General features: G+C 52.6%; 1 long non-coding RNA gene across 1 annotated transcript; it reads right to left on the reverse strand.

Moving 5' to 3' along the window:
- Positions 1-1,517: 1,517 nt before the first annotated feature.
- LOC146764846 (uncharacterized) lies at positions 1,518-7,478 on the reverse strand. The gene is made up of 2 exons (XR_014950519.1): positions 2,093-7,478; positions 1,518-1,692 (listed from the first exon to the last, which is right to left on the reverse strand). It is a non-coding gene; the product is annotated as an uncharacterized LOC146764846 (long non-coding RNA).
- Positions 7,479-9,690: the final 2,212 nt, after the last annotated feature.

Raw genomic sequence — 9,690 nt, forward strand, 5'->3', positions numbered from 1 at the left:
TGGCCCTGGGCCCCTGGCCCTGACTGCAAAGAATCCTTATATCGAAGGATGGACCCCACACCGAAGTTGTCCCCACCTCAAACTTGTGCTACCCTGATAGACCCAAGGGAGCCCTACAAACTGACATCAGGAACCTGGACTGATGAGTTTTCTTTCCCAGGGAAAATGGAAAAAGGATGTGCCCAGGGGCCCCTGGCCCTGGGCAGGGGCCTCACTGCAAAAAATCCTTATATCGAAGGATAGACCCCACACCGAAGTTGTCCCCACCTCAAACTTGTGCTGCCCTGATAGACCCAAGGGAGCCCTACAAACTGACATCAGGAACCTGGACTGCTGAGTTTTCTTTCCCAGGGAAAATGGCCAAAGGATGTGCCAAGGGGCCCCTGGCCCTGGGCAGGGACCTCACTGCAAAAAATCCTTATATCGAAGGACGGACCCCACACCGAAGCTGTCCCCACCTCAAACTTGTGCTGCCCTGATAGACCCAAGGGAGCCCTACAAACTGACATCAGGAACCTGGACTGCTGAGTTTTCTTTCCCAGGGAAAATGGAAAAAGGATGTGCCCAGGGGCCCCCCACACTCGGCTGGGACTGACAGCAAAAAGTCCTTATATCAAATGATGGTCCCCACACCTAAATTGTCCTCACCTCAACCTTGTGCTGCCTTGATAGTCCCAAGGGAGCCCTACAAACTGACATCAGGAACCTGGACTGCTGAGTTTTCTTTCCCAGGGAAAGTGGCAAAGGATGTGTCCAGGTGATCCCCCGGACCCAGTCCAAAGCACTCACCGTCCTTCCATGAGACAGTCCCGGGAGCTCCCCATAAACTCCTCTTCTCCAGCAGCTCCATGCGAAAACGGGCTGGGGCAAAGCCTCGCCCTTAATTAACCTCCCCCCCCCCCCCCCCCCCCCCCCCCGGAGGGACCCCACCCCTCGTCATCATCCTGACAGCTCACACCTGTGGCTGCTCTGAGGCCTCATCAACTTAACAGCTCACACCTGTGGCTGCTCTGAGCCCTCATCCTGCTAACAGCTCACACCTGGCACTGTATCCACTCTCCAACAGCGTCTCTTGGTCTCTCCCTCTCCAGCACACAGCCGACTTCTCACAGACACAGATCCAACAAAAATCTGCTACAGGTGTCGGCTTTTCTTAATCCACCTGGTTACACGATTAAAACACATACATGCATTGATGGTCTTTGAGAGAAAGCTTTCCCCTGGAGAAAACAGTCCTTTTGCCGGCACACTTTGATACACCTTCGGAAAAAGCAGAATCTGCACCAACTCCTAAGACCCCTGCAGAGGAACCCAGCCCTGCCTGGGACACCCAAAGCAGCAGACCTCAAAAAAGGAGGGGAAAAGTCAAGCTTGGAGTGGAAAAAGAGGACAGAAGTACAGCAGCCTTTAAAAATGCCTGCACGGAGCAATAGTGGGAACCAGACACATTTCTTCTTTCCTTGCTTTCTGTGATGACATAAATAGGAAGTAAGAACACGTTAAACAAAAGGCAGAGCTAGGATTTTACAGGTCTTTATTTTGGCAGGCTGCATGACAAACACCTCTTCAGGGACTGCGACGCCTTTTGGGGAATGGCAGAGAACGGAGGCAAAAGGTGCCGGGGAGCCCTTTCTGTTCCCTTCAGCCCCTGCAGCTGCTCCGCTGGTTTCAGGGCACTCGCTTGGTTCGTTCCTGAAGAAAAAGGTTAGGGCATGATTTTCAGAACTACTGCCCGTCCCCAGTCAGAGTTTCCTACATTCCTGGGTACAAATGAGTGGATGGAGAGAGTGGATGGATGCTGTCCAGCAGTGTCCCCAGGGGCATCTGGAGTGTTCACACTGCTGAGCTGAGAAAAACTCACCAAACCCAGCCCAGGGGCCTGTGATCCTCCACCCACCCGGGGGAACTCCGGGCGCTGTAAACAGAGGCCACAGCACACACCAGGCTCTGCTGTGCCCGGTGAGGAGTCTCTGTATGAGCCCTGAGCCCTGGCATCGCCTCCCAAACACCACAGAGACCTCTTGTGTCATCAGAGAAAAGCCCTGGAGCAAACATGTGTCCCCAGCACGATCAACAAGAGATGCAGAATTACCTCCTCAATAAAAACGCTGTTTCTGATGGAAATGTTACCTCTGTCGACTGCGAGGATTTTATAGGAATACTGGCTCAAGAATTCAGTGACTTCAGGGATTCCATACCACAGGTGCCTGGGACTTCTTGGGCATCCAGAGTCTATAGTATTGGTTAAACTGGTAGAGCTGAGGATACTTAGCAGCTTTGTCACAGAGCTGGAACGTCACGCAGGGAGCAAGGGGTTCTCTCAGAGAGTGCAGGAGGCCAGTGAAAACAGCACCAAGGTCCTCCACGATGTCTGCTCCTAGAAAAGCCAAATAAATTAAACTATTGACATGAGCACGGACACTGGGGCAACCTTCCTTACTTTGGGCCTTGCCAGCAGCCAACAGAGCCTCACGCAGAAAAGAACTGATCGAGATCAAAAAGTGTTCCTAGTGACCTAGACAGGTGCTCCTGGCCGCTGAGGTACCTGAAAAACCCTCCAGACATCATCAGCTCTTGCTTAAGCAAATAATCCACCTTCACTGTGTTGTGCCAAAAACACGCCCAGCCCTTAACAGGGAGAGACCCTGCCAGGCACCGCCTCAGAGAAGAACCGAGCTGTACTGGGGGGACACACCCAGCCAACGTGTACGAGTTAAACAGAATTTTCTCTCAGAACTGGGACTTTCAGCACCCCCCAGGTGCTACTCGACTGCCACATACACACAGAGGGCTTCGTGAGGTGCTCTGGGGTTGGCCAGTCCTGCTCCAAGCCCTGCTGATGCCCCTGTGGTTTTAAGGATGTCCTCAAGGAGGTGGTAGAACCTCACAGTGTTTGCCCCTGGAGCTTAATTTCTGAAGTTTTCCTTGGGAAACGCACCCATTTCCTACTTAACAAGGCAGTCCCCTCTCCCTGCTCTCGGGAAGAGCTGCCCACAGGCACGGGAACCACCTTCCTCTCCTGATCGCCACGCTCTGCCCTTAAAACGCTGTGTTACTGAGGCCAGCTACTTCCACACCAAGACTGTCCATGCAGGGACAGTGTCCCTTCTCTTCAGGGTCAGGGAAAAAGGGCAGAAGCACCTACAGAGCTTCAATGCCCCTCTTGAGCATAAAGCACCGTGAATCTGAACTTCCTGCTGCTTGCAGGGAAGATAATAAAATGCCTCAAGGTAAAAAATGATAAATGGTAAAAAATTATTACAAGAGGGTAGAAATGATGCCGCTTTCACTCCACTGCTAGAAATGACACATAAAACATAAAAAAAACCCTGTACCTGTTCCATTTTCAGACTGAAACAACAGCATATTCCTGGCTGCTCATGCAGCAGGGACAACAGCACTGAAGGGAAATGTTTGGATAATCACGTCTTCATTTAAAGAGAACCCAATTCCTTCATCTAAGCCATCACTGCCCTCCATCAGAACAGCCAGCACATCCATGACATCTAATAAGTGAAGGAAAAAATGTAAGCAGAGGATCCAGACTGACTGGGAAAACAACAGAGGTAGAATGCAACATTCTAGGAACACAAGGTAGCTTTTTAGTCACAAAAATTTAAAAAAAAAAACACCCAAAAAAACTAAAAAAAAAAAACCCCAAAAAACCCCAAAAAACCCCAAAGGCACATTTGCCAGGCAATACAAAGTTAGGGGCAGCACAAAAATCACAGCTGTACTTCACTCTGCCTTTCAAAGCTGCTGTCCAGCACAGGTTGCCCACAGAAGCTGTGGCTGCCCCCGGATCCCTGGAAGTGTCCAAGGCCAGGCTGGACAGGGCTTGGAGCACCCTGGCATGGTGGAAGGTGTCCCTGCCCATGGCAGGGGTGGAACGGGACGAGCTTTAAATAAAGGTGCCTTCCCATCCAAACCCTTCTGGGATTCCACGATTCTGTGAGCAGCCCCAGGCAGAAGGGCTAAATTTCCATTGTGGTTCGGAAATGCTGCTGCAAGAGCACAAACAGATTTCAAATACTGTTCAAGTGGCACAACCACATCAAAAATTACGTCTGGGGGTAAAGTGGCAACTCTGCAATTCCAGCCTCTGATACCAAGGACACATGGAGGGCTGAATCCGGGGGGCGTTCGGGGTCCGAGTTGGGGTCGTCCTCATGAGCCACCAGCCTGGGGACCTAAAAATCGGGGGGAACCCCGAATTGGGGGGGGGCCCCAAAATTGGGGGGGGCCTGGGGGGCTCTGGAAGGTCTTTGCAGCATCCCAGGAGGAATTTTGGGGTGTCAGGGGGTTTTTGGGGAGTCATGAAGGGAATTTAGGGGGTCTCAGAGAGTTTTTGGGGGGTCCCAGAAGGAATTTTGGGGACCTTGATGGGAATTTTGGGGGTCCCAGGGGGTGTTTTGAGGTCCTGGAGAGGTTTTTGGGGGGGTCTCAGGGAGTTTTTGGGGACCCAGGAAAAATTTCAGGGGTCCTAAAGAGAAATTTGGAGGTCCCAGAAGGTGTTTTGGGGTGACGAGTAGAATTTTGGGGGTCCAGGGGGTGTTCTGGGGTCCCGAAGGGAATTTTGGGGGTCCCATGGGGGGTTTGGGGGTCCTGAAGGGAATTTTGGGGTCTCAGGGAGTTTTGGGGGGGTCCCAGGAGGAATTTTGGGGATCCTGATGGGAATTTTGGGGGTCCCGGGGTGGTTTTGAGGTCCTGGAGAGGTTTTTGGGGGGTTCTCAGGGAGTTTTTGGGGTCCCAGGAGGAATTTCAGGGGTCCTAAAGGAGAATTTGGAAGTCCCAGGGGGGTTTTGGGGTCCTGAAGGGAATTTTGGGCCTCCTGGGGGGGTTTTGGAGTCCTGGGGAAAATTTTGAGGGTCTCAGGGGTTTTTGGGAGAAATTTTGGTGGTCCCGAGTAGAATTTTGGGGGTCCTGGGGGAGGTTTTGGGTTTCGGAAGGGAATTTTAGGGTCTCAGGGGTTTTTGGGGGATCCCAGAAGGAATTTTGGGGACCTTGATGAGAATTTTGGGGGTCCCAGGGGGGGTTTTGGGGTCCCAAAGGGAATTTTGGGCGTCCCAGGGGGGGTTTTGGAGTCCTGGGGAGAATTTTGGGGATCTCAGGAGGTTTTTGGGAGGAATTTTGGGGTCCCAAAGAGAATTTTGTGGGTCCTGGGGAGGGTTTAGGTCCTGAAGGGAATTTTGGGGGTCTCAGGGGGTTTTGGGGTGTCCCAGGAGGAATTTCGGGGACCCTGATAGGAATTTTGGGGGTCCCAGGGGGGGGTTTGGGGTCCCAAAGGGAATTTTGGGCGTCCCAGGGGGAGTTTTGGAGTCCTGGGGAGAATTTTGAGGGTCTCAGGGGGTTTTTGGGTAGAATTTTGGGGGTCCCGAGTGGAATTTTGTGGGTCCTGGGGAGGGTTTGGGGTTCTGAAGGGAATTTTGGGGGTCTCTGGGAGTTTTTGGGGGGTTCCAGTAGAAATTTTGGAGTCCTGAAGGGAAATTTGGGGTCTCAAGTAATCTTGGGGGGGTCCCAGGAGGGATTTCGGGGACCCTGATGGGAATTTTGGAGGCCCTAGGGGGGTTTTTGGGGTCCCAAATGGAATTCTGGGCATTCCAGGAGGGGTTTTGGAGTCCCGAAGGCAATTTTGATGGTCTCAGGGGGTTTTTGGGAGGAATTTTGGGGGTCCCGACTAGAATTTTGAGCGTCCTGGGGGGGGTTTGGGGTCCCGAAGGGAATTTTGGGGGTCTCTGGGAGTTTGTGGGGGGTCCCAGGAGGAATTTGGGGTCTGTGAGAGCCCCAGCCTTTCTCTGGGGTCTCATATGGTGGTGAAATTCCTCCTCCAACCCGTGCTTCCAAAGAAAAACTCCGCAGGCTTTAGCTGTTCAGTCTCAAGGCAGTTTATTGCTAGTTATCTAACAGATTATGTTCTTGGACTGCGGCTGTTTGATCAGCGGCCTGGGCAGAGGCACACACACACCCTGACATCCTCTCTATCTGCTGTCTTCTTCGTCTCTCCCCCCGCCCAGGGCTGCTGCTATCTTTTATAAGATATATTACGTATTACATGTTTACAATTATTCCCCAGTACCTACTACCTACGTTGCCAAGTGTTTTTCTACTCTAAACCAATCTGCGAGTGCCAACATCACCAAGAACATGGAGGTAAGGAAAAAGAAGGAGGAAGAACAGGATCAGCCCACTTTCCTCCATCTTAGAACTTCTGACCTCCATGTACAAAGTGAAAACCCCCCTGTACAGGTGCTAAAACCCCCCTGTACAATACTAAAAAAATTTCCCCTCTACTTTGTAATTACTTTTACTATACTATCTAACCTTTTGTGACTGCTTGTTCCACCTCCAAAGTTGGTAAATCATTCCATGGCTCAAACTCAAAATCACAGCTGTTTTTCAGCTGCCTGCCAGGGTCCCAAATGCTTCTGACCAAGGCCTGGAACCACTAAAAATGTCTGAGAGACATTATGAGTTCCCACAGGGGTCCTGAAGGGAAATTTGGGGGTCCCAGGGGGGGTTTTGTGGTCCCAAAGGGAATTTTGGGAGTCCCAGGGGGGGTTTTGGTGTCCTGAAGAGAATTTTGGGAGTCCCAGGAGGTGGGTTTGGGGTCCTGAAGGGAATTTTGGAGTCTCACGAAGTTTTTGGGGGTCCCAGAAAGAATTTTGGGGACCCTGATGAGAATTTTGGGGCTCCCGGGCAGGGGGTTTTGGGGTCCCAAAGGGAATTTTGGGGGTCTCAGTGGGGTTTTGGGTCTCCCAGGAGGAATTTCAAGGACCCTGATGGAAATTTTGGGGGTCCCGGGGGGGGTTTTGGGGTCCCAAAGGGAATTTTGGAAGTCCCAGGGGGTGTTTTGGTGTCCTGAAGGGAATTTTGGGTGTCCCAGGGGGGGTATTGGAGTCCTGGGGAGAATTTTGGGGGTCCTGGGGAGGGGTTTTGGGAGGAATTTTGGGGGTCCCGGAGAGAATTTTGTGGGTCCTGGGAGAGGTTTTGGGGTTCTGAAGGGAATTTTGGGGTCTCACGAAGTTTTTGGGTCTCCCAGAAAGAATTTTGGGGACTCTGATGGGAATTTGGCGGGTCCCAGTGGAAGTTTTGGGGTCCCAAAGGGAATTTTGGGAGTCCCAGGGGGGGTTTTGGAGTCCTGGGGAGAATTTTGAGGGTCTCAGGGGGGTTTTGGGAGGAATTTTGGGGGTCCCGACTAGAATTTTGTGGGTCCTGGGGAGGGTTTGGGGTTCTGAAGGGAATTTTGAGGCCCCCAGTGGGGGTTTTGGGGTCCCAAAGGGAATTCTGGGCGTCCCAGGGGGGGTTTTTTGGGAGGAATTTTGGGGTCCCGAGTAGAATTTTGTGGGTCCTGGGGGAAGTTTTGAGGTCCCGAAGGGAAATTTGGGAGTCATAGGGGGAGTTTTGGAGTCCTGGGGAGAATTTTGAGGGTCTCAGGGGTTTTTTGGGAGGAATTTTGGGGGTCCCGGGTAGAATTTTGGGGATCCCACGGGGGTGGGTTGGGGTCCTGAAGGGAATTTTAGAGGTCTCAGGGGGTTTTGGGGGGTCCCAGGTGGAATTTCGGGTCCCTGATAGGTTTTTTTGGGTCCCAGGGGGGGTTTTGGAGTCCTGGGGAGAATTTTGAGGGTCTCAGGGAGTTTTTGGGAGGAATTTTGGGGGTCCCGAGTAGAATTTTCGGGGTCCTGGGGGTGGGGGGGTTTGGGGTCCTGAAGTGAATTTTGGGGTCTCAGGAAGTTTTTGGGGGGTCCCAGAAAGAATTTTGGGGACCCAGATGGGAATTTTGGGGCTCCCGGTGGAGGGTTTTGGGGTCCCGAAGGGAATTTTGGGGGTCTCAGTGGGGTTTTGGGTCTCCCAGGAGGAATTTCAGGGACCCTGATGGGAATTTTGGGTGTCCCAGGGGGGCTTGTGGTGTCCTGGGGAGAATTTAGGGGTCTCAGGGTTTTTTTGGGGAGGAATTTTGGGGGTCCCGGGTAGAATTTTGTGTGTCCTGGGGAGGGTTTGGGGTCCTGAAGGGAATTTTGTGGGACCCTGATGGGGGGTTTTGGAGTCCTGGGGAGAATTTTGGGGGTCCTGGGGGGGGGTTTATGGTCCTGAAGGGAATTTTGGAGTCTCTGGGAGTTTTTGGGGGGTCCCAGGAGATATTTCGGGGACCCTGATGGGAATTCTGGGGATCCCAGGGGTGTTTTGGGGTCCCGAAGGGAATTTTGGGAGTCCCAGGGGGGGGGATTGTAGTCCTGGGGAGAATTTTGATGGTCTCAGGGTTTTTTTGGGAGGAATTTCTGGGGTCCCGAGTAGAATTTTGGGGGTTCTGGGGGTGGGTTTGGGGACCTGAAGGGAACTTTGGGGGTCTCAAGGAGTTTTGGGGGGTCCCTGGAGGAATTTCGGGGACCCTGATGGGAATTTTTAGGTTCCCCGAGGGGGGTTTTTGGTGTCCCAAAGAGAATTTTAGGCGTCCCAGGGGGAGTTTTGGAGTCCTGGGGAGAATTTTGAGGGTCTCAGGGATTTTTTGGGAGGAATTTTGGGGGTCCCGGGTAGAATTTTTTGGGTCCCAGGGGGGGTTTGGGGTTCTGAAGAGAATTTTGGGGGTCTCACCAAGTTTTTGGGGGGTCCCAGGAGGAATTTTGGGGTCCTGAAGGGAATTTTGGGGGTCCAAGTGTGTGTTTTGTGGACCCAAAGGGAATTTTGGGCGTCCCAGGGGGTTTTTGGGAGGAATTTTGGGAGTCCCGGGTAGAATTTTGGGTGTCCCAGGGGGGCTTTTGGGGTCGCAAAGGGAATTTTGGCCATCCCAGGGGGAGTTTTGGAGTCCTGGGGAGAATTTTGTGGGTCCTGGGGGAGGTTTTGAGGTCCTGAAAGGAATTTTTGGGTCTCAGGGAGTTTTTGGGGCATCCCAGGAGGGAATTTTGGGGACCGTGATGGGAATTTTGGGGGTCCCACGGGGGGTTTTGGAGTCCTGGGGAGAGTTTTGATGGTGTCAGGTGTTTTTTGGGAGGAATTTTTGGGGTCCTGGGTAGAATTTTTTGGGTCCCAGGGGGGGTTTGGGGTCCTGAAGGGAATTTTTGGGTCTCTGGGAGTTTGTGGGGGGCGGTCCCAGAAGGAATTTTGGGGTCCTGAAGGGAATTTTGGGTCCCAGGTGGGTTTTGGGGTCCCGAAGGGAATTTTGGGAGTCCCAGGGGGGTTTTGGGAGGAATTCTGGGAGTCCCAGGTAGAATTTTGTGGGTCCCACGGGGGGTTTTTGAGTCCTGGGGAGAATTTTGATGGTCTCAGGGGTTTTTTGGGAGGAATTTCGGGGGTCCCGATTATAATTTTGGGGGTCCTGGGGGTGGGTTTGGGGTTCTGAAGGGAATTTTGGGAGTCCCAAGGGGGGTTTTGGAGTCCTGGGGAGAATTTTGTGGGTCTCAGGGGTTTTTTGGGAGGAATTTTGGGGGTCCAGAGTAGAATTTTGTGGGTCTTGGGGCGGGTTTGGGGTTCTGAAGGGAATTTTGGGGGTCTCTGGAAGTATTTGGGGGGTCCCAGGAGGAATTTTGGGGTCCTGAAGGGAATTTTGGGGCTCCCAGGTGGGTTTTGGGGTCCCGAAGGGAATTTTGGGAGTCCCAGGGGGGTTTTGGGAGGAATTTTGGGAGTCCCGGGTAGAATTTTGTGGGTCCCACGGGGGGTTTTGGGGTCGCAAAGGGAATTTTGGCTGTCCCAGGGGGA

Source organism: Lonchura striata, chromosome 31 (assembly GCF_050655825.1).
Source record: "Lonchura striata isolate lonStrDom1 chromosome 31, ASM5065582v1, whole genome shotgun sequence".
NCBI classification, from domain to species: Eukaryota; Metazoa; Chordata; class Aves; order Passeriformes; family Estrildidae; genus Lonchura; species Lonchura striata.